The sequence below is a fragment of the Macaca thibetana genome, chromosome 6 (assembly GCF_024542745.1).
Source record: "Macaca thibetana thibetana isolate TM-01 chromosome 6, ASM2454274v1, whole genome shotgun sequence".
Lineage (NCBI taxonomy): Eukaryota > Metazoa > Chordata > Mammalia > Primates > Cercopithecidae > Macaca > Macaca thibetana.
Genome location: NC_065583.1, coordinates 15,959,902 through 15,983,920, shown reverse-complemented (window position 1 = coordinate 15,983,920; position 24,019 = coordinate 15,959,902). Strand labels below are relative to the sequence as shown.

General features: G+C 34.7%; 1 pseudogene; it reads right to left on the bottom strand.

Annotated features, from left to right (window-relative positions):
- Positions 1 to 16,259: 16,259 nt before the first annotated feature.
- Positions 16,260 to 19,932, bottom strand: LOC126956084 (CDGSH iron-sulfur domain-containing protein 1-like; annotated as a pseudogene).
- Positions 19,933 to 24,019: the final 4,087 nt, after the last annotated feature.

The window sequence follows — 24,019 nt, the reverse complement described above, 5'->3', positions numbered from 1 at the left end:
TATTTTCATTTTCCAGTCAAAACTATCTTGATTCAAAATGTAACTTTTTTTTTAATGTGGTATACAGATAGACAAAACCTGGTCTATACGAAGAAAGTGATGTTAAGAATATTTTCCGAATTCCGATTTAAAGAGGAAACAACCAAAAATAAAAATGACATAGTTTAACAATAAAAGAGGTCCACATTCTTACAAATATATTGTTCAGAATTCCCAGTACTGGTTGTCAGTTACATGTAGGTATTGAAAGCATGGAGCTGCTAAACTCCTTAGCAGGATATATTATTTATCATCAAAACACACACACACACACACACACACACACACACACACACACACACACACAGAGAGAGAGAGAGAGAGAAGCCCCGAACAATTTTAGATATCAGTTAGAAGGTACCCAGCAATTTTTTTTCTCCATGCAATATTCAAAACATTTACCACCTGTACCCCATACATTTGGCAAGTTAACTTTATTTATCTCTCTTATTCTTAAACAAATTATGGGATTTATTCTTAGATTTTGTATTCCCAGAGATGAGAGGAGTACCCTGTACTTTGACAGCTCTTAATAATCGTTACATACACCTAAGAGACAAACCCATGTCTAATTTGTAGAGACTCAGAAACAGTAAGATTTTTATACTGTAAGGTTTTTATACCATGAAACCTCAGAATGATTATTACTGATGAATTTATTTCTAATAAAGTATATACATCATATTGAGAGAAAAATAGCATTTGACAATAGACTGTGAATAGATAAGAAAGTTTAGCTATTTGGTTCTAGACAATAAAATCTTGCTCTATTTTCTATTTTTAAAATATGAGGTCTTAAAGACAAAAATCGTTTTGCTATGAGGTTTTGCAACTACATTGTCCTAAAACCATTTGGAGAAGGTTTATTATAAAATGTTTATTTCATTATTCTTATTCCTTTTAATTCTCTGTGAAGACTATGAAGACAAAATGAACAATCTATTTCAATTAGCTTTAGAAATAGAAAAAAAAAAATGCAAAGGATGAAGAAAAGAGCCTTTGCTGTATTCTGTTGCACTGTCAGAAAATGGCTCAAAGAGACAACAGAAAGAGGCCAGAAGTACTTGTGGTCTGCGTAAGGCAGACCAGGATTTCAGTCTACCTCCACCATTTTCTAGCTAACAAGGAAGTGCTTAGAAAGTCATTAGCTGCACCTCAAATATTAAGTACACAGTAAGTTTAGATATTAATGTTTTTGATTTCTGATACAATGTACAAAATGCCTTTGTTTTTTGATAACTGTTCTCTATATTAGGATGTGTCAAAAGCATTTGTTTTTTTATTGTTAGCACAACAAAATTCTATGTAATTATCAGAAGCACTATTGAAATCACTTCAAACTCTACTTTTCAAAAGTTCTCCTCTGATCCCAACTCCCTCAACAAGTGTTCTGGCCAGTACGACATCAGCTCAGCTCTGCCATTGGTAGTCTACTATTTGGAACAGACTTCCAGCACCCTCTATTTCATTAACTCTCGTTGAATCTCAGCAAAAAAAAAAAAAAAAAAAAAAAAAAAATTCTCTTCTTACTTGCTTATATATTTTAACTCTTCTCAGCTAGGCAGTTTAACTTTGTAACTTAACATTCTAATTTGTTTTAGCCTTCAGGTTTTCTAATACCATTATAAATATCCTATTAATTTTATCCCTCAGATCATTATATGTTTAATATAGGTGTAAGAAATTTGCCTTACTTTACTTGCATGAATGACTTTTAAACAAATTTTACTTCCTAATGCAACTCAGTTCAATCAACCCTTTTAGAGTAGCTGAAAATACTTGCAAAATATTAAAGACAACATTAAGACATTTGTCTTAGAGAATGCAACAAAGAAGATGAAGATGTGAAACTAAGATAAAGTGTAAAAAGAATTAGTTTTGAAATTAGATTTGGAAGGAAAACTAATAAGCTACCTAATCACTTACCTGACAACCACTTATAATATTCTGCTCTGTTCAAGTTGCTGTATTAAAAAAAGGGTTGAAGTCTCCAAGAATTTTATAATCTACTAATATATATAAATGGAATATGATTTATAAGGTATAATAATTTCCAAGAAGAATAAAAGTAGAAGTCTCACACCTCCTGATTTCAAAACTTGTGACAAAACTACAGGAATCAAAACTGGGGTAATGGCATAATGACAGATATACAGACCAATGGTATCAGAGAGCTCAGAAATAAACTCACGTATACAATCAAATGATTTTCAACAAGTTTGTCAAGACCACTTGTCAAACCACTCAATGGGAATATGTCAAGACCACTCAATGGGAAAATGGCAGTCTTTTCAACAAACTGTGTTGGGAAAAGTAGATAGCTTCATGTGAAAAAAACAAGTCGGACCTTTGCCTTATACCATATGAAAAATTAATACCAATGGATCAAATATCTAAATATGAGCCAAAACTACAAAAATCTTAGGAGAAAACATAAGGGAAAAACTTCATGACATTAGATTTGAAAGTGACATCTTTGATGTGAAACCAGAAGCACAGGCAAGAAGGAAATAAAAAAAAATTTTGGACGTTAGACATTTGATGTAGTTTGCATATTTGTTCCCACCAAAATCTCATGTTGAATTGTAATGCCCAGTGCTGGGGGTGGGGCCTGGTGGGGGGTGTTTGAATCATGGTAGTGGATCTTTCATGGTTTGGTACTGTCTTCTTCATGACAGTAAGTTTTCACAAGATATGGTAATTAAAAAGTGTGGCACTGCTCTACCGCTTTCTCTCCCGCTTGTTCCTGCTTTTGCCATGTGATGTAGCTGTTCCCCCTTCACCCTCTACCATGATTGTAAGCTTCCTGAGGCCTCCCTAGAAGCCAAGCAAATGCCAGCACCATGCTTCCCACACAGCCAGCAGAACCGTGAGCCACCTAAACCTCATTTTTAAAATAAATTACCCAGTCTCAGGTATTCCTTTTTTCCTTTTTCTTTTCTTTCTTTCTTTCTTTCTTTTTTTTTTTTTTTTTTTTTTTTTTGAGACAGGATCTCATTTTGTCACCCTAGTGATCAAATGATCAAGTAATCCTCCTCCCTCAGTTCCCCAAGTAGCTAGGACTGTATTTTTTTGTAGAGACAGTATCTTGTCATGTTGCCCAAGCTAGTCTTGAAGTTAGTCTTGAACTCCTGGGCTCAAGTGATCCATCTACCTTGGCCTCCCAAAGTTCTGGGATTACAGGCATGAGCCTCTATGCCCAGCTTCAGGTGGTGGTGGTGGTGGTTATTGTGGTTTTTTTTTTTTTTTTTTTTTTTTTTTTGAGAGGGAGTTCTCGCTCTATCATCCAAGCTGGAGTGGTGCAGTGACTCGGCTCACTGCAACCTCTGCCTCCTGCCACAGGAGCGATTCTCATGCCACAGCCTCCTGAATAGCTATGCAAGAATGACCTAATGCATGTCTCTGGACAAGATGTGCCAATGGTCAATAAGCACACAAAAAATACTCAACATCACTAATCATTAGAGAAAGACAGTTAAAAACGTGAGATAACCTCACACATATATACAGCAATTATCAAAAACTAAGAGATACGTATTGGTGAAGATGTAAAGGGAACCCTTTTACACTGTTGATGAGAATGTAAATTAGTACAGCCTATGAAAAGACAGTATGGAAGTGTCTCAAAAAATTAGAAATAGAGCTACCATATGATCCAGCAATCCAGCTACTGGTTATATATCCAAAGAAAATGAAGTCAGTATATCAAAAATATATCTACACTTTCACATTTGCTACAGCTTTATTCACAATAGCCAACATATGTAATTAACCTAAGTGTCCATCAATGGATAAATGGATAAATAAAATGTATATATACACAATGTAATACAGTTCAGCCTTGCAAATGATGAAATCTTACCATTTGCCACAGTGTGGATGAAACTGGAGGAGGACGTTATGCTAAGTGAAATAAGTCAGGCACTGGAAGACAAATGCTGCATGATCTCATTTATATGTGGAATCTTAAAAAGTCCAACTCACAGAAGCAGAGAAGAGAATGATGGTTACCTGGGACTGAGGGTGGGAAGATAATTGGTCAAAGAGTACAAAATTTCAGATAGGAGGAATAAGTTCAACAAATATATTGTTTTACATACTGAACATAGATAATAACATATTATATGCCAGAAAATTACTAAATGAATAGACTACTAAAATTACTAATGAATCAGTAAATGAATAGACTTCAAGTGGAAAAAAATGTATAAGAGGTAATGCATGTGTTAAGTAACTTGATTTAGACATTCCACAAAGTATAGGTGTATCAAAAAAGTTGTACACTATAAACATACAATTTTTGTCATTAAAATTATTTACTTAATGGTACAAAAATGACTGAATTTGACAAGGTTCAAGTGCAGAGAGCAGACATCCATTTCCTATACTGAGGATTTCTTCAATGAGAAACTGTCCTATTTTGTGTTGGCTTCCAATTTGTAACAACAAAATATTACCACATCATAAAGAGTAGGCAAAAGTGTTAACAGTCAATCCAAAATTTCAGACTTAAAAAGAATTCTAAAACATATTATGACATTAATAATCCTTGAAGTTATCTAAGTACAACGAACCAGAAATAAAAGGACAAATATTGTATAACTTAATTTAAATGAGATATAGAGTTTCAGCTTGAGAAGTAGAAAAATTTCTGGGAATGAATTGTGTTGATGGTTGCCAACAATGAGAATGTATTTAATGCCACTGAATGGTATACTTAAAAACAATGAAAATGGAGAATTCTATGTTATGTACATTTTGCTACAATAAAAACATTTTAAAATTCATATTATAGACATGATTGAAAAATATGCACATAGAATATACTATATGCGATCTTATAAGTAGTCAGAAAAATGCAAATTAAAATAACCATGAGACTTATCCATTAAATTGTGATATGTATATATACACACACATATATATACACACACATATACACACACACACACAGATTGATGACATTAAGTATCAGCATGGTGGATATAAATTCTCCTTTTGCAAAAGGAGGTGCTGCCTTTCAAAGAGGACTTGTGTTAACTCTTAATATTAAAACTGTTGATAGCCCGACAGTGCAATTCTTGCTAACTGGCCTAGAAAATATTTGGACATGTGCATAAAGAGCCAAGAACAAAGACTTTTATGATAGCTTTGTTTTGCAGTGGGATTTTAATATGCTGGTGTTCATCACCATTTTAATGAATAAACAAATAGTTGTAAATTCATATTATAGAATACTTACATTGTAGTAAAAAGCTACATGCACATACAAATATATGTGTAGAAAAAGGACATATTTTTCAGATACATAGTTAAGTGATGAAAGTTTCTGAAAAGCGCATAGATTAAAATACTGTATATATATATAAAAATAATACCCACATCCAAAACACACACACACACACACACACATATATATATATTTCTCTTTATAAGTATGTAAGTTTGTAAAAGCAAAATCAACATATGAACGATGAACACTTGGGAATCATATAAGGAATTTTTTTTCACTTCAAGTTTGAGAAAAGTAGAATATTTTCAAATATCAGATAAATACTCAAATTTACTTTCTATAGCATTTTTAAGGCTTAATTTTGGGAGTAAGGCAAGTCGAGTACATAAACTCATGGCAGTGTAGCTAAAGTCGTCATCGCTTTTAAAGTACTAATTTATTAAATGAATATGCACTTGGGAATAATGTAAAAAATAACATCACATATAACATTCATTGAGAAATATTAATTATTTTATTCTTCCCTCATTTCAAATAATAGTTCAAGAAAGTCTTACCTATGTTTTTGTTGTTGTGGTCTTTTATTATCATAAAATTACATTTTCTGCCTCCTATGTACTTTCTTGAGCACCTCATTTTCACTGCTATTCAAGTTATTTAAAATATGTGGTTTAAAGTCTATACATGCTACTGTTCCTAGTTTTTTTAATGAGACATAAATATTCATTTGTAAAATATATGTACTGGTGGTGTTTGTTTTTTTGCTCACTTGTTTTTGCCCTGGAGGTTAATTTTCATGATCCTTAAGTGGTTCAGTATATCCAGTTAACGTGTTACACATAAATTGATACAGCTATCTCCTAAAAGGGCTGACAATAGCATTAGCCTTGCTGTTGTGAAAAAAAAAAAATGTGAATTTTTGTGAAATTTGTGACACTTCCCTGGAAATCATGAGCAAATCTGCATTAAATACATTTTTTTAACCAACTTTATCTGGAGATATCTAAATGTAGCAAAGATTTTCATTTGTTGACGTTGTTTTAGACCAATGTCTCTTCTGTACAATGTGTTTGGCTCAAAATATAATAATTGAGGTTATGTGTCATAATATATAGCATTTTGAAGGGACTTGAATAGATGATGAGTTTAATTATTCAAGGGTAGTTCTGGGGAAAACACTGCTTTACATCCTGAAATACTTAGTAACTCTTTTGTGTCTTACCACTAAGTTCCTCCATAAGAAACTTAGAGACAAGATAAGTCCAGAGACAAGGTAATTTCAGTTCTTAAAATGAAAACACTTAGTAAAAATATATTTGCATTACCCTGTTTATAGTAGTTTAACTTCCTACTATTACATAAGCTATGAAACTTCTCTCTATGATAAGTGCTTGTCAGAAGCTCATGAACATGTAGCTGAACTACTAGATCAACTCAAAGTTCCCCTTAAACTCATGGCTTGGTCCTATCCCTCCAAGAGATACAAAGAATTACAAAGAACAGCCTCACATTACTGGCCCTTTCCTGATATGTTATGGCAAAAATGCTTCTGCTGTTGGGGTTCCTACGTCATCTCATTTTCTCTTTATAGCAACTGTTCATTTTCCACTAATAATTACCATGAAAAGTTTAAAATCCGCCTAAAGTTTTGTTATTTGGTGTGAGGTATAGATGTAATTTCTCTGACAAATATGTTCTGCAACATTAGTTGCATTTAATCTTTTGTGCATGTGTGTTTATTTCTCTATTTTAAATTTTCTATATGATATAAAATTCTAAATTTTTTATTCCGTAGATAGAAATGGTAATATTTATGCAAATCCTTCACAGCTTAAATTATTGGTTGATAAAGTTAGTGCCTTTTCAATAATCTTCTACCTCAAAAGAGTATTTGCTAACCTTACCTTGTTACCATCCAAGGGGCATATTTAAATCTATTTGTTACATTGCTAGAAAATATCTCTTGGAATTTTAGTAGGAACACGTTGTGTACATAAATTTAAGAAACATATTTTGTTTGCTATACAATGCCAGCATTGGGACCACTGAGTTAAACCTCTATTAGCTTTTTCTTTTTTTTCTTTTTTTTTTTGAGACGGAGTCTCGCTTTGTTGCCCAGGCTGGAGTGCAGTGACGTGATCTTGGCTCAATGCAAGCTCCCCCTCCCGGGTCGATGCCATTCTCTTGCCTCATCCTCCCGAGCAGCTGGGACTACAGGCACCCGCCACCACGCTCGGCTAATTTTTTGTATTTTTAGTAGAGACGGGGTTTCACCATGTTAGCCAGGATGGTCTCAATCTCCTGACCTCATGATCCTCCTGCCTTGGCCTCCCAAAGTGTGGAATTACAGGCATGAGCCACCACACCCGGCCTCTATTACTTTTTTTCAATGTTTTTCATCTCTATATAAATTGAAATGTTGTAAGAATTTTCATCTGACTCAGTAAAGGAACAACCTGTCTGGGTAAGGATAGGAGACCTCGGTCAACCATAGCTAGAAGAAAAATCCAAATATGTGCACACTTTTTACTTATAGTTCAAACATTTTTACGGTAGTCATTATGAAAACTACTGTTAATACATAAGTAAACAGCATTCACGAGTGAAATACATATAAGTTCCCTTAGAACTATGCTATTTTAACTGCTAAGCCATACCTAAGTGATAGCTTTCAAAAGAAATTACAACCAAAATAGAAGAATAAGGTTAGCATAGCGTGGAGGATGTTAATGGTTGAGAGCATCTCAGAACTTGTTTTTGAATCTATATCAGCTCCCCAGTAAATTTGAGATTAAGCAAATATTTTGGTGATTGATACCCATTTTAGGTGAAGAAAACCCCGGATGGGGATTGAGATGATGGAGCTGTTTTCTTAGGTCATCGTCTTGACCAGTACCAGGTTATTACTATCCTCATCTTGACCACATAAAAAACAGAGATGATGATTACAACGGTGACCAATCTGCATTTGAGGCCTTAGGCAAGTGAACCCAGATTTGAACTTGATCAGAAGTAACAGTGGTAAAATTGCTCGTTCTATCATATTTATACTCATATTAGTACAGGTTCTACTTTTTTTTAAATCTATGAGATCCGGCCAGCTTAATAAAGCCTCAGGTCTTAGGAAAATATCCCATGTAGCTACAAACTGCGTGAAGCCATTGGTATAAGTACAATTATTCTGATCTTCCGGGAAGCACGTTGATGAAACTAAGAAAAGGTCTTTTGAAAGACCCAGCGGACTGCTGCCAGGCAGTAGTTACATTGTCCATAGCATAAGGCACAGTTAAAAAAAAAAAAAAAAAATTCTTCCCAGGACATCTCTACTCTCTTCAATTTTAAAATGGCTTTCAAGTTTCCTGTTCAATGTGCTGATCTGGAAGCCTAGAATGAAGGAGAAAGGGAAAGAAGAGTTAGACTATAAAGTTGGTAATACATTAGTTAATTCTTTTATGGAACATTTTGAAGCACAGGCTATTAAATCACCTCTTTCTGTTCAGTTAGCTTTTGAGCCTGATAAGCATCAAAGCTCAGATGGAAAATTGACATCCAAAGAGACTGACATATAAGCACACAGTTTAAAAATTCAGCAAAAGAAGTAGCGTTATACCTAAGATCTTTCTCATAGTTATTCTGAGACTCTAGCTAGTCTCTATGATGTTGTAATAAAACTGAAAATAACAAAAAAAAAAAAAAAAAAAAAAAAAACCAGGATGGAATCAGGTTTCATGAAGTGACTGAAGTGGCCTTTGAAGATTTTAAAACAACTGCAGAAAGTATTCTTTTTCTCTGTCCATGGCAGTAGCAGATTATAGGCTCATTTCCATACCATTCTGAGGCTGTCCATGAGGACCCCACCCTCATACCCTATATTCCAAAATATTGATCTGTTCAATTTTCAAATGGGATCCATAGCCAGTGCGGGAGGATGTGGGAGAAGCCCTGCCTTGATGAGGGAAAGAGTGTTGAATGAATAGCCCATGACTGGATATCAGTTGAACTACCGACCTTACAGTTGATGTAGCTTTCAAAAGTGCTTAACTTAGTAGTGGAGAATAGTTTACCCCCTGGTGAAATCAGGATCAATACTTATTAAATACTTCATGAACTCTATTCATTTCTAAAACATCCACTTGTCTGCCTTTCCTGTCATGTTCTGAATTAATTAGATGTGTGATACAATTCTTACCTTTTATATGACGTTACTTGTATGCTGAAAAGTAAAGCAAAATACTGAGGATTGTGAGATGGTCTTTTTGTTTTTCTTAACTGTCTTGTCTCCCTTTTCGAAGATATTTATTATAACACCTTCTTAGACAATAATTTTCCACTTCTTGCCTTAAAAATATGTAGGCCTAAATCCACAAGCAAAATATTAAATGCTTGTTATTTACCTTCTTCCCAGTTCTTTGGAAAAAAAGTGAGGTGATCTCTGTAAACAGAAATTAATTCTCCTTCCTAAGTACTTTATTGATAGCCTGGGATGAATGTAGCAAAAGATAGGGTGTCCAAATAATTACGAATATATTTATTAAAATGATTTTGAGGTTTTGTTTATCTTTCATTTGTAGAAAATAATTCAAAATACAAAATCTAGAAAATAACATCATATGCAGTCTTATCCTTGAAAAATAATGTGTTCATAATTAGGTTGCATGCAGAATTTTCTGATTTTTTAATGTAATATCTCGTGCTCTTAATTGTTCCATCTTGAAAATATTTGGTTCTAATTTTGAAACAATTGTCTCCCCTTTATTTGTAAGAAAACAGAGTTGAATGTTGGTTTTATTTTTGCCAATAGTAAGATGAGCTTTCTTAAAGGGTGATAGTGGTTGACTTAACTGTCCATTTGAAAAAATACTTCAGCCATTATATTTGACTAAAATAGACTTATTTAAAGCATTTTTCTAAAGCAAAGGTTTTTTTAAAGTAGTAACATGAATATTAACAATAATTATTTTATATTCTATAGTAATTTCAAAGGTCTGATCTGTTACAGCTGTCTTAATCCCCACTTGCTTATAAAGCAGGCATTTTTAATATTTCTAAAATTGGGAAAATTGATACATGAAGAAAATAAGTGAGTGCCCAAGGCTTTAAAATCAATAAATGCCCAATGTTAAACCAGAGTTCCCTTGAAAGTTAAGCCTGAGAGTATGCATATATGCTCAGGCTAAGATAGATATTTGAGGTGTTTGAAATAACCAAACATAAAAATGCATTTCCTTAAGAGAAAGAAAGGTCAATTTGTAGAAAAGTAGGGATATTATGGAAATTTAACAGAATTAAAGCAATGTGAATATGGAGAAATAGAGGAACAACTCATGGTTTTGAGTTGGGAGTGAATGTAATTGAAATGTCAAATGAAATGATAACTTTAGTAAGAATTATTCAAGTTTAATCATAAGGTGAAAAAGATTGAGTGAAAATGCTTGATAAGAAATTATTTGAATTTTGTCCTTCACTGTATTTACTTATGTCCCTGTTCTATATCTACCAATCTAACATCAAATCTTTCCACAAATTCATTCCTTCCTTTCAATTATATGTCCTATGACTATATCACTTTCTAAAATGTACAGCTTGCTCATTCATAGTTACATAAAGTTTGTTCAATATTTTCCCTAGACCTGAGAAGCCCACTTTCTCCTTCAATGACTAAATCAAAGAAATATTTTCAATGCTCTGAGTGCAAACAATTTTCTTCTGTGTAGCTCTTTAGTCAATGTCATCCCCAAATAACCCCCACCTTCTATGAATTACCATAAAATGATAACAGCTCTTTCCTAAACATTTATTATGTGCCAAGATCCTTTCAAAGCATTTTGCTTGTATTATCGCCTTTAATGCTTGGTGAAAACCTATAAGCTAGGTAAGGGTTTGATCCTCATTTTAAAGATAAGTAAACGGAGGCCAGAGATTTAAAATAAATTTCCAAAGATTGTGCACTAAGTGGCAGAGCCCAGATCACTTGGCCCATAACTGCTTTTTAAAATGTTTGCCCCTTTTTATGCTCATAGACACTTAATGAACATTTCTTTCTTCCCAAAATGGTATACATTTCTGGAGACCAAAAGCATAACTTGGATATATGTTGGTCATAATACTTAACAGAGCTATAGAACATAGTAGGAGCTTAGTAAAACTTCAGGGAGAACAATTAGTAAGTTTTCAGTATGAAGAACTCTGTTAAGGCTTATGGAGGAGTTAGAAAAAATACAAGCCCATAGTGATGTGCAACATTCAAATCTAATTTAATTATGATCTTTATATGAAGGAGAAAAAATGCATGTGACAGCTGTGATATTCATAAAACCTTTGTTAAAAATTCATTTCTTATGTCTCAATTTCTCTGTTTACACTGAATCTTTTTGTTTGTTTTCATGATTTTTTTAAATTCTGAAAAAGCTATTTTCACCCAAGTTTGTTTCATTGATATGATTTTAGTAGCTCCTATCTGAAACCATCGTCAGGAAACATGTTTCTTCTCTTTGGCTATTTCAAAAAAGAAAAATACTTAATATCAGTATGAATAACACATGTGCTCATTGCAGCATAATGTTGGTGCAATCTGTGCTTGATACAGTTATAAATAAGTCTTTGAAAGCATTTTTCTGTATTTTAAATAAAGGCTATAGAAAGCCACAAGAAGGATCTAGTCTTGTTAATATCACAAGCTGTTTCCCCACCTGCACTCAGAGCAGCTTTAGTACAGCAGCTGTCTGGGTTCGTGTTGGCACATCACTGTCTGCACAGGAACCCCATGGTTTACACAGAAAATGAATAGGCCACAGTTCCAATGGGGGTCTTTAATAATCCTTCCTCTAATGCTACCATGTGTGAGCATTGGGCTTTGAAGGGGTGTGAGGTGTGAAGTTTCAGGAGGATTATTTAAAGCCACTCAATTTCGAAAGGTAGAAAAGAGCATTACAAAAACCAGAGAGTGCCTTTGCATTCCTCCTGCATGTTGATCAAATGCAGCTTATATTGATATTAGAGCTTCATGTCCAGCATGTAATGGCAAGTGAAGGGATTGGTATAATTAGGTGATTCACTCCATTCGGCCCTCTTTAACATGGACAAACAAAACCTAGCATAGATGTTTCATTGATTTTATTTACCAAATATTAGCTGTGAAAATATTAACCTAATAAGAACAAATATCTATCCTGTAGTACCTATGGATATTAAATCCAGGGAGGAAGAAATTTATACATTGAACTTGCCTATGTGTAATTGGGTGGCCCTTGGACATTTAAAATAAAGCAATTTTTTTTTTCTTTTTCTACGTAGACTTCTAAAAGCATCATCCATGGCAGTTAATCAATCATGGTTTTTTAGGCCATGTAAATAAATTTCTTGTTCAAACTGAGAACTTTATTCCAATAACTCTTACTTCTCTTAAGGCACTTTGAAGAAATCAAACTCCGTTTCGTGACTATTCTGAGCAGTTTTTGGAGACCACAGTATAACGGAAGTGGGGTGATTTAATCACTTGGAGACATACTGTGCACAACTACAGAATCAAAATACTAGGGCCTCAGCCACCTACTGCCTCACATCTAGACTTAAGTTCAAAGGATCTTTAAGCATTGGGAATGCCCAGCATTGAGAAACTATCTCCAGTGTTACAGGAAAAAGCAAGTAAAGAGACTGTATATTCAATCTAATATGCATTTCCTCTACAGATCAGGCAAACAGAAGCTGAATGCTATAGGTCTTAGACCAAAAGATTCTCATTCAATTAAGGATGATAGACATCTAGACAGACAAGCAGACTTGCAGACAGAGCTACAGAGCCATCTTAGAGGAGAGAGAGATTAACTTTCTCAGGAGTTAAAAGTGGAAAGGCCTATGAGCAGGTAACATCTCAACGTAGGGCTTAGATGAGCAACACGAACTTTTCTAGGTGGCTGAAAGGGCATACTAAACAGTACTTGCAAGATATCATTGTAGGCTGAATGGGGCTTGGTATTGCTGGACCTCAAAATAAATTGGGAAAGGATAGAAACCCTCAGAAGATGAGTCTGCAAAATAGAGGCCAGATCATAAAGAATATTTTATTTCTCCTTAAGATTCTCAGCCTAAAGAATTGCTGATATGGAATAAGCCAAAGGTTGGAATGTTTACAGGCCTGAAGAAGGGCAGTCAGTTAGAAAAATTTTGCTAGTGGGAAGTGGGATGGTGAGGGAAGTGACAGGAAGTATGTAATGGGAGGGGCAAAAGAGGAGACATTTAGGAGGTGGATTTGTGAGGGTTTATTGAAGTAATGGAGTGAGAGAAAAGTGGGTACCTTTCAGGTTTTTTATTTTTATTTTTTATTTTTATTTTTTTGGTGGGGGGGTGTGGGCGGGAGATGGAGTCTCGCTCTGTCACCCAGGCTGGAGTGCAGTGACATGATCTCGGCTCACTGCAATCTCTGTCTCCCAGATTCAAGCAATTCTCCTGCCTCAGGGTCCAGAGTCACTGGGACTACTGGCACACAATGCCACACCTGGCTAATTATTTGTATTTTAGTAGTGACGGGGTTTCACCGTGTTGCTCAGGCTGTTCTTGAACTCCTGAGCTCAGGCAATCCGCCCGCCTTGGTCTCCCAAAGTGCTAGGATTTCAGCCGTGAGCCATCGCGCCTGGCCTTTTTCAGGTCTCTGAGTTGGTACAATTTTTTAAAGTCCTTTTTTAATAAGATTCACAGAATGTTACCCCTCTTAAGTTATGACAGACAATGGTGACTTCTCTGTCCACTGCTCTGAATATTTCTAACCCCTAAAACATTCTGATTTTATGCAACAGGATATACAACCTACAGCCTGTAGGGTGGAACAGCCAATGATTGGTTCCAATAGAGCTTGACAAATATTTTGTGCCTGTCATTGCTTTATGACACAGTTTCAAGCCACAGACTAAAGATGATTGTAGCTACCACTGTCCTCCTTACGGTTAAAACAGCTCACACAGTATTTTGCCCTAATATTGTCAAGAAGCACAATTCTTTTCCCAGAAAACTGCTCTAATTGGATTCGGTGGACCTTGACTGGCTTGTCACTGCTATGTTCAAGGTGAAGGTGAAATCTTTGAGGAGCTTGTTCCTGAAAATAAGAGCTGAATATCTCTGATGAAGACCTTTTAAAAATACATATCTTTGTGCAATTATTTTCATATTACTTTTCCATGATCTGTGTTTTATTATATGTGACAAATGACCAGGAAAAAGGAAAAGGTTGTGGGATTGATTTATACTCCAAATCCTGTATATATGCAGTTATATCTTTAAACATTTATTGACATATAATTGTAAAATTTGAAAAAATATTTTTATTCTGATTTGTAAAAAATTCCCTATTTAACATTTTGTAACAGGTGAGAAATTGCTGTTGATACCACACTGCTTATGAGGACTCAGGCAGGTGTCCCGAGAAATCAACCCGTTGTGAGAGGATCCATAACAACTTTGTAAGGTAAATACTTTTCTTAAGCTTTCAAAATCTGGGCAAGACACAAAGTCAATGTTTAAAATAATTATTGTTGGATTTTCTTTATAAGAAGAATAAAGTTAATTCACATTTTTTAGCCCAGTTTCTTTGATTCATATTTGGCGATAGAACTATTACCATTTATGAGATTTTGCATCACATTTTATATAACATACACAAAATGTACCTACATGTACATATATACGAATCCACACACGTTTACCACTAATATTGAAAAGCGTTATCGAAAGTCTTTATCTGCCTAGATTACCAAGTAGAAAGTGTGATCACTTTTTGAAAAATATGAATACACTAAATCATTTAAATATCTTGATGTCTCAGAGAGTAGAACCAGGATAGTCTAAAGTGTGCAAATATTAAATTGTGTGAAGCCTTTTGGTTCTAAGTTTCAGTTAAGAGAGAGGTTATTTCACAGTTGGCCTACTTCCTACAGGAAACCACAGTGATGTTTTATTAAGTAATGGAATATAGTTTGTCTCTTCATTCATTTACCTGTAAGAAATGTGGCAGGGAAAAACTTGAAACTAGGACTTAAAGAGTGACAAGTACCAGGCATGAGAAACACAGCTCCCTTAAAGAGAAAGTAAACATTCCAGGAGGCAATCCTTTTGGAAAATGAGCCAATCAGAGCTCGTTCTGCTAAATGGAGAGGCTACAGAGTAGGCGCCCCTGACTTCTCAACTTCATATTAAAATATTCTGCCGTTCACCTTTCTTGAACTCAATTCCCTAACAAGCAAGCTGACATTAAATCTTCATTCTTTAGGAATTTTAATATTTGGAAACTGTATGAAGTAGGTCATCTAAAAATGTAAAAAGCAATCCTCAAGTTATGGCACTCTGTCGCATATTGGTTTGGATAGAATTCTATTCTGTTTAATGAGTTGTTTGATGATCTTCCTCAAACTGAGAATAGTTGAATTCTGAGATACTACACAGAAATATGACTGAAAAAGCAAATGATGATCTTCAAGTAGATCAACTTTCGAAAGTGTATCAATCACTGGCATTAAATTGTTTGTCTCTTTCTGAAGAAAGAGAAGGGACTGGATTTTTATAAGGTTTATATTTAGCCTCTTGGCTAACTGTGACACACCTGAAAATAACGGCATGTTGATGACATCTTACTGTGTTGTGTCTACTGTCCGAAAAACTCGTTCAGGAATGAATTGGGATAGTGATGCACTAAAAAGGCTCAGGATGGGGTTTGGATAAGTGCTGCTCCTTTGAAAGAGTCCAGACTTTGTAAGAAAGTATTAAAATTCTGCATTGATAAGATAACTTTTGAAGCTTTAAATTGAACCTCATAAGGAATCTCTTTTAAATGAATTTCATTCCAGTTCCATGATTGGTGGGTACGAGTGAGGGAGGAGAACTTCTTTTCTTCCCTCAAACCTGAAAATTTTTCAATTTTTTTTCTTGTAATTTCTGATTAATGGCACTCTTGATTTTGATTTATATTATCCTATTATTCATTATATGGGAGAAGAAGAAGTCACTTTTTTTTTCCAATTTAATTTTAAAAATTAGGGCTAGCAGTGATGAAATTTAAAATCAAATTATCTTGTCAGAGTGACAGATAAATCTCTAGAGTTTCTAATGAGATTTTCCACTGGCAGGATGCTGAATTTCTCCCTTTCCCAGACTTCTTCATTCCAGGTTTTGACAGGGAGTGACAATGAGCATCTGTGTTTTGAAATATAGTGCCATTTGAGGTATTTTGGTCCTTATTTAGAAATTTGGGGGTGGTTTGCTTCTTTGTTCTAGGTTAAAGGGGAAAAAGACAAATGTCAAATGGGTACATCTTTTACTATGGAAAGCCGTAAGTAATTACCATATACCTGAATTTAATTGAATATAGTAGATTCACCAATTTCTACCCTTGCCTTTACATGTTACTATTCTTAAAGGAATTTTTACCAGAGAGATGGTGTAAATGTGACACGATATTCTTACTATGCTGCTATTTGACTTTTCCCCCCGTGTTTTCATTATCCTAAATAAAACTTGAACTCTTAAGCACTTTCACAGTATTAGGTAGAACTCTATAATTCTATATGCAGTTAACAGTTCTGTCTTATATAATCATGGAGTTAGAGATTCTGTTTCTAGTAGCTTAACAAAAAAAAAAAAAAACTATTCTTTGCTGATCTCAATCAAACATGTAGCAAAATAATGATTCTTAAATGATATAATAGATGTGCACTTTATTCCTCTGCGAAAGAATATATCTAAGATAAGCAGTGTATTCAGTGATGCTACCCAAGTAACTGAATTGCCAATGAGTAGTTTAAAATGTCTTGTGGGAACAAAAAGAATACAGAAAAAATGATTAGTTATGACAGAATCCTCCATATTGAGATTGTCTTGGAGTACAAAGTATTGCGAAATGAGGTTGATTCTAGACTGAGCCTGCTCCCTAATTCTGACTAGACAAGGAGTTCATGAAATGTCTTAAATCTTCGGTGTCCGAAGATTGCTCCAAGAAGAAGCAATTTTTCTTGTACTTTTTTTGTTAGCCAGCAGCTAGTCAAAAGCTACAGCTGTAATTTAGAACTTTGCTTCATTACATTTCCGTCTATGTATGTTGTTGTAATTTCTACATCAGAGGATATTAACCAATGAGTGCCCCCTGAGAAGCCTGCTTTGGTTACTTGATTATTATTTCAAAATGAGGAATGGTGAGTATGTTAGGTAGTAATTGAAGGAACAGATGATACTCAGAAAAAAACATGGCAAGGCACCTATGTGTAGGCCCTGAAGAGCTGCACATACTGTACATTAGCTAAGAGTCTTAATAAAAGAACAGAAGGAAGGGAAAATACAAAATGAAGAATGAATTACTTAAGATTAAATAGTTTCTATTACAGAAATAGGCTGCATGTAGAGCTAATGGCAGGCATTTTCTACAGACAGATGGAATGCTCTCATCTCCCAATAGTATTGATATGAAGTCTCTGTTAAGATTCATTTTTCCTGAAACATTTGCATATAAATATAAACATCATTACTAGGGGCTAATTGCCCTGTAGGAACTAAAATGTGGGAATTAGCATCTTTAGTTGCTTTTATTATTATTTTTTAAAGTATCTCTAACACGCATCATATTTGGTACTGCATGGCTGCAACAGATAATTACCACCATTAAGAATCTCAAACGCAAAATCAAAACCATTTGGAATGGCTTCCAGGGCAACCCAGCACAGTGAGTAGCCACCAAAATGAGTATATGAGGTTTGTGTTCATGCATATTTATAAGGGTACTTAATTCGACATTCATAGTAGGGGGCTTTTGAAAGCTTGTCAAAAGAGCAGTCCCAAAACAAGACCAAACATCAAAGGTAAGAAGATACAGTACATCTCGCTCCCACACACATACAAATATTGCTTGCAGGAGGCAATGAATAACACCAAAGGAATTATTTATTCTAACTACTCAGAAGAGACGGTAATTTCTACGAAGATGTAAACCACAAGCCTTTGCCTTTATCATTCATCTTATTGATCAGAAAGGTCAAGAGTATAAGTTATTCAAAGGATGGATCATAGGCAACAATTCTGGATAAATGGACATGTAGATTTGTGTGATTAATGCCTCTTGCTTGTGCAGAATAGGAGGAAGAGTTTGAAGGCATGTCCTAAGGACAGAAAAAAGGAAAGTCTTTGAAAGAACACCAACATGGCTGAGACGCTGACTATAGCTGAAACACTGCCCATTTTGTGGGTGGGTCTGTGTGTTCAGTATGTAGGTGCTGCCTTGCTCAAGTGTTGTGTTCAGAGGCGATCTTGCTGACACTTATGCTTTTCAAAACCATTTCCATGACATTCAGCAAATGTTTGTTCTGGTGGAACAAATCTGTTAAATTATAGATTAGAAACAGTACAAAGAAACCTTTACAAATGTTTCAGTTTCAGTTTTGCACAAAGCAAACAGCATTATATTTAAATGCAACACTCCTTGTTAGAATAAAACATCTACATAACAGGGTACTATGCTCGATTTATAATTCTCTTCTCCACTTTGCTTTGGGGGCAGAGATGCCTGAAGTTCTGAAAGCTGCAGTATTGAGGATCACCTCTCATCAATTCCTTTCAAAAGTCCACATCTACAATCCACTTCTGCTTTCTTGCCATTTCCCTGTTTTTCCCAGTTTTCTTTCCTTAGTTTCCTTCCCTACCCCCTTGACTCTCCATTGTTGCTAGGAATGGTCTAAATGCAAAATAATGACACTTTTCCTATAATGGTGATCCCACATTATTTAATGGGCATTTAGTTCTATAGAATCCCCTGTCAACACCTTCACTCATTATATTGAAAAAATATTGGAGAATGGCACATAGGTTTTTTTTTTTTTTTTAATTTTGAGAATAATGTAATGTGTTGACTTAAAGATACAACTATATTCTATATACGATCCAACTCTATATGTCAATATTTTAAATAAACGGAGCCTTACAAGACCAAAATAAACCACAGGCCGTGAGGTTGGTTTTCCCTTTTTCCTTTTTTTTTTTTTTTTTTATTTAAACAAATGTGCACAGTGATGTTTCAACAAGTAAGACAAGTACCATGAATGTGAAGGCTGCAGTTTGCATTATACCACATTTAGAACCCAGGGAAGGTGAATTAGACAGAGGGTGGTAGTCATTCTCATTAAACAATCGGGCAACTTCACGACGACTTGATTTGCAGCATGAAAAGTGTCCATTTAAGTTTCTTTTTTCTTGATGATCAGAGGTCTCACAGTGTCTCCAGTCTCTTCATTGTGTTTTGTGTGAGACTCCTCACAGAATGGAAACTTTCTGGACCTCCAACAGTGGCAATATCATACAGCTTTATCTCCCAAATCCTCCATGTCAAAAGCATGTATTATCTTGGGGCTGTCTTTCTGGATGTGAAGGTTTATCATAGCTTTATTTCGATGATCTTTAACATAAAACCTTTTGTAAGCTAGACAATCAGTTGCAGCTGTCCCGGCAGCAATGGTAGCTGCTGTGATTCATTCAACTCATGCGCTGGAACTGGTAATCACTCATGGCGCCCACACTTGCAAGGCATGTGCACTAGGATACTGAACACCAGCATAGTAGTTTTAAAAGCATTCTGGGGATGGATGCCAGGGCACTCCGACCTTACCACAGGCTTCAAGGGAGCTGCTAATGGTCATACGTTAGATCCATAACTCAAACATTAACTCATTTTATAAAGAACAGTAAAGTTTAGCTTAGTAATTCTTTGACTACTGAAGAAATGTTTACTTTTAGGGCTACAAGTTGTTTTATGACAATCATTATTTTTAAAATTGCCAAGAAGATTTTTTTTTCTTTTCTTTTTTTTTGTATTTGCTTGTAGTTCTTAGTGACAATAATTAAATAAACAGATGATTTAGTTGAGGAAAGGTTTGTCAAAAAGATAACATTATCTACATTGCCAAAATATATCAACATGCCATAAAAGAGAAATATAACTTAAGTGACTAAGCATGCTTTAAAATGTATTTCATAATATATTCTAAATATGTTGAAACATATTAAAAAGACATACATTGAACAACAGTACATACAAGCATATCCAGAGAGAGAATGAGCAGAAAACACAGAAACATAGACATGTGTGCATGCCTATGAAGACAATATGTGTTGAAGTAAGAAAATATCACAGACTGGGCACGGTGGGTCACACTTGTAATCCCAGCACTTTGGGAGGCCAAGGTAGGCGGATCACTTGAGGTCAGGAGTTCAAGACCAGCCTGGCCAATATGGCAAAACCCTGTCTCTACTAAAAATACAAAAGAAAATTAGCTGGGCATGGTGGTTGGGAGCCTGTAGTCCCAGCTACTCTGGCTGAGGCAAGGGAAAATGAACATGGGAGGCGGAGCTTGCCGTGAGCCAAGATAGTGCCACTGCACTCCAGCCTAGGCGATAGAGTGAGACTCCATCTCAAAAGAAAGACGATATCACAAAGCTTTCACAAAATAATTACTAAATAAATGGAGTTATTGAGTGTTTTTTGGAGAGACAAAAACATAGATTCACTTTGACATCATACAACAAAATAAAATCAAGAGAGAGACAAGCTAAAATCATAGACTAAAGGAGTCAACTTAGAGTAAATGTAAAGCTAAAATCTTATAAGAATGAAAAGACAATTTAGATAATTACTTTCTGTGATCTTTGGACTTCTAGGCATAAACAAACTTTTTAAGCATTCAAGCAACGGAGAAAAATCACCAAGGGAAAGATCAACATATTTGAATTAAAATGTATAAACATTTATACATCAAAAAGTAATCATTAGCCAAATTAAATGACAAATAAACTAAGAAAATACTTTTCTAAAATTCCAAAATTAAAGATAAACTTTAAAAGAACCAATGTCTTTTTCTTTAAGGGTCAACATGGTAAATAGATCTCAAAGCATAACAACTACAAAAGAATAATGAGCATGTGAAAATAGTTTAACTTCCGTTACATAAGAGAGTGAAAATTAAAAATAGTAAAGATTTCGTTTTTGTGTTTTTGTGTGGGTTTTTATTTTTGCTTTGTAACGTGGCAAATACATTAAAAGATAGAAATCCCTCCTTTGTGTAGTACAGACATAAGCAATCTCAGAGACAACTAGGGTGTATACAAATGAGTGTCAAATTCCTGAAAAGCAGTTTTACTATCATAGAATGAGAGTTTGAAAATCTTATAGAAAACATGTTACCGGTTCAAAAATAAATGCATTATCTGCATAAATGATCAGAAATGCAGAGAATTACTTATAAAAAAATATGGCCATTACAACAAAAAATTAAGTATTTTTACCCTAAGCATTTTAAAAATGTTCCTATTATTAGATAAAAGAGCAGGAACAACACACTGATATCTCTGTCGATGTACATTGATTAGAATTTGCCAGTCCCCAACCTTCATTTATAATCTGCCTTCAGCTTCCTAAGGTCTGTGTGTCACAGAGATTTTTGTTTTTTTTTTGAGAAAAATGTCCATGTCCTCCAAACCATTCAATGCAGGGGAAGACTAAAGGGCAACCAAGCTTTTTTGGCGGAAGATGATGGAGAAGACAGAGGAGCTTCAACCCCAGTTCACCTGGGAGCACTGCAACCTTAGCAATACAAAAGAAAGATACTTAGTGACTAATTACTGCATGCTTTTGTTCAGGTAGTATTTATTTATGCCCTATGAGTAGCACAGTGAGGTACCTCACTACAAACAGAATGATGAATCAAATTTGGACTGATCAAAAGCTTAGAGACTTGAATAGGAGATATGTGTAGACACATGCCTGTTTGTGTACATATGTGTGCATATTATTGGAAGTTCAGATTTTTCTTTTTTTCTTTTGTGACGGGGTCTCACTGTGTTGCCAAGGCTGGAGTGCGGTGGCGCGGTCTTGGCTCACTGCAGCCTCTGCCTCCTGGGTTCAAGCAATTCTCCCACCTCAGCCTCCCAAGTAGCTGGGATTACAAGCGCCTGCCACAATGCCTGGTTAATTTTTGTATTTTTAGTAGAGACTGGGTTTCACCATGTTGACCAGGCTGGTCTCAAACTCCTCACCTTAGGTGATCCACCTGCCTCGGCCTCCCAAAGTGCTAGGATTACAGGCATGAGCCACCGCACCTGGCTGGAAGTTCGCAATCTTAAGGAAGGAAATGCCTGACAATGTTGACTTGCTGGTCTTTTTTTGTTTTAACTGACTTTTTAAACTGACTTCCTCAGGATCCATTGTAGTTAACATACATTTCTATTTCCACAGTTATTATTTTCACAGATAACATCACCATATTTACTTTTCTCGGGACAATCTTAATTTATTTGATTTACTGGTTTATTGTCTCCACACCAACCACCTAGTCACTTTTTGGAAAGCAAGAAACACAGGGTAGAGGACATGTTTATCTAGTTCACTGTCGAATACTCTCAATTCTTGGCACAGAGTGACTGTTCAATATATGTTTGTTGAATGATGGATGCTTGTTTTTGTTATAGACTAAACTGTCTCTTATGTATAGGTAGGATTTGTGCATAGAGAAAGGGAAAGAAGAAAATGGAAAAAGTAAGAACAAAGAAGGGAACTAGATGAGCAGAGGCAGAGGTGGCATTTGAACTTAAAGTTTCTGAAGGAAAAGTTTCTGAAGGTGAGGTAGAAAATAAGTTTTACTGGGAGCCAGGCTCAGCTGGTGCTTTGGCATATTTTAATGATGCAGTTCTTGAGTCTTACAAGCATGAGTATCTTTAACTTTCTAAAATAATGTCAGATTATTTCTGAAAGTATTAGTGCCAATTTTCATTCTCATTTGCAGTATGCATATAAGAGCTATGTTTACACACAATCTAACCAGTGCTTGGTACTGTCATACTTTTTAATTTGTGGTAATATAATGGGCAAAAATAAAAAGTATATTGTTTTCATCCTAATTTGCATATCCTTCCTTATAGTTGTTTATAGTATAGAACTTCTTTTTGCCATTTTTTTTAATCCTCTGTATAATATCTGTTAATCATTTACCTATTTAAAATGTTGACTTGCTGGGCTTTTTTTTTTTTTTTTTAACTGACTTTGAATTTCTTTTATTTATTTATTTTTTCAAGTACCTGTAGTTTTCAGTTTACTTTTGTAAATATATTCCAACATTGTGGCTTTTTATTCTTAAAGGGATCTTTTGAGGAACATAAGGTTTTGTGGCTGTCTCTACTTCTGTACTGCTGTATTGTCTTAATATGCTTGACATATTTTTTGTATGATATTTTATCAGTTTTGTTTGAGAATCTCTTTCTCGAAGGTCATGAAGATATTCTCCTATAGTTTTTGTAAAGTTTTATAGTTTTGACTTTTGAGATTTTAGAATTTTTATCTATCTAATGTTGATTTGTCTGTATAGTAAGAAGTTTTGAAACAAATTTTATTTTTTTGTAGTATGGGAAAATAAGAATGCTTATACAATTTATTTGAATTGATCTTCCTTTCCTCAGTGATGTACAATACTACCTGAACGATAAAGCAAATTCAGAATATCAATGGGTCAGTTCCTGGGGATTATCTTTAGTTGCATTAGCAGCATGATCACACTCTCTTAATGACTATAGTTTTTATAATTTTCTTCATTTCTGATAGGCCAAGTCTAGTCCTATTTTATTCTTTTTGTTTTAAAATGTCATACATACTTTTGGACTATTGCATTTCTCTATTAGGTTTTCTTGGTTGCATATCAATTTATTGGTTTTAAAAAACACCCATTTAGTAGAATTCTA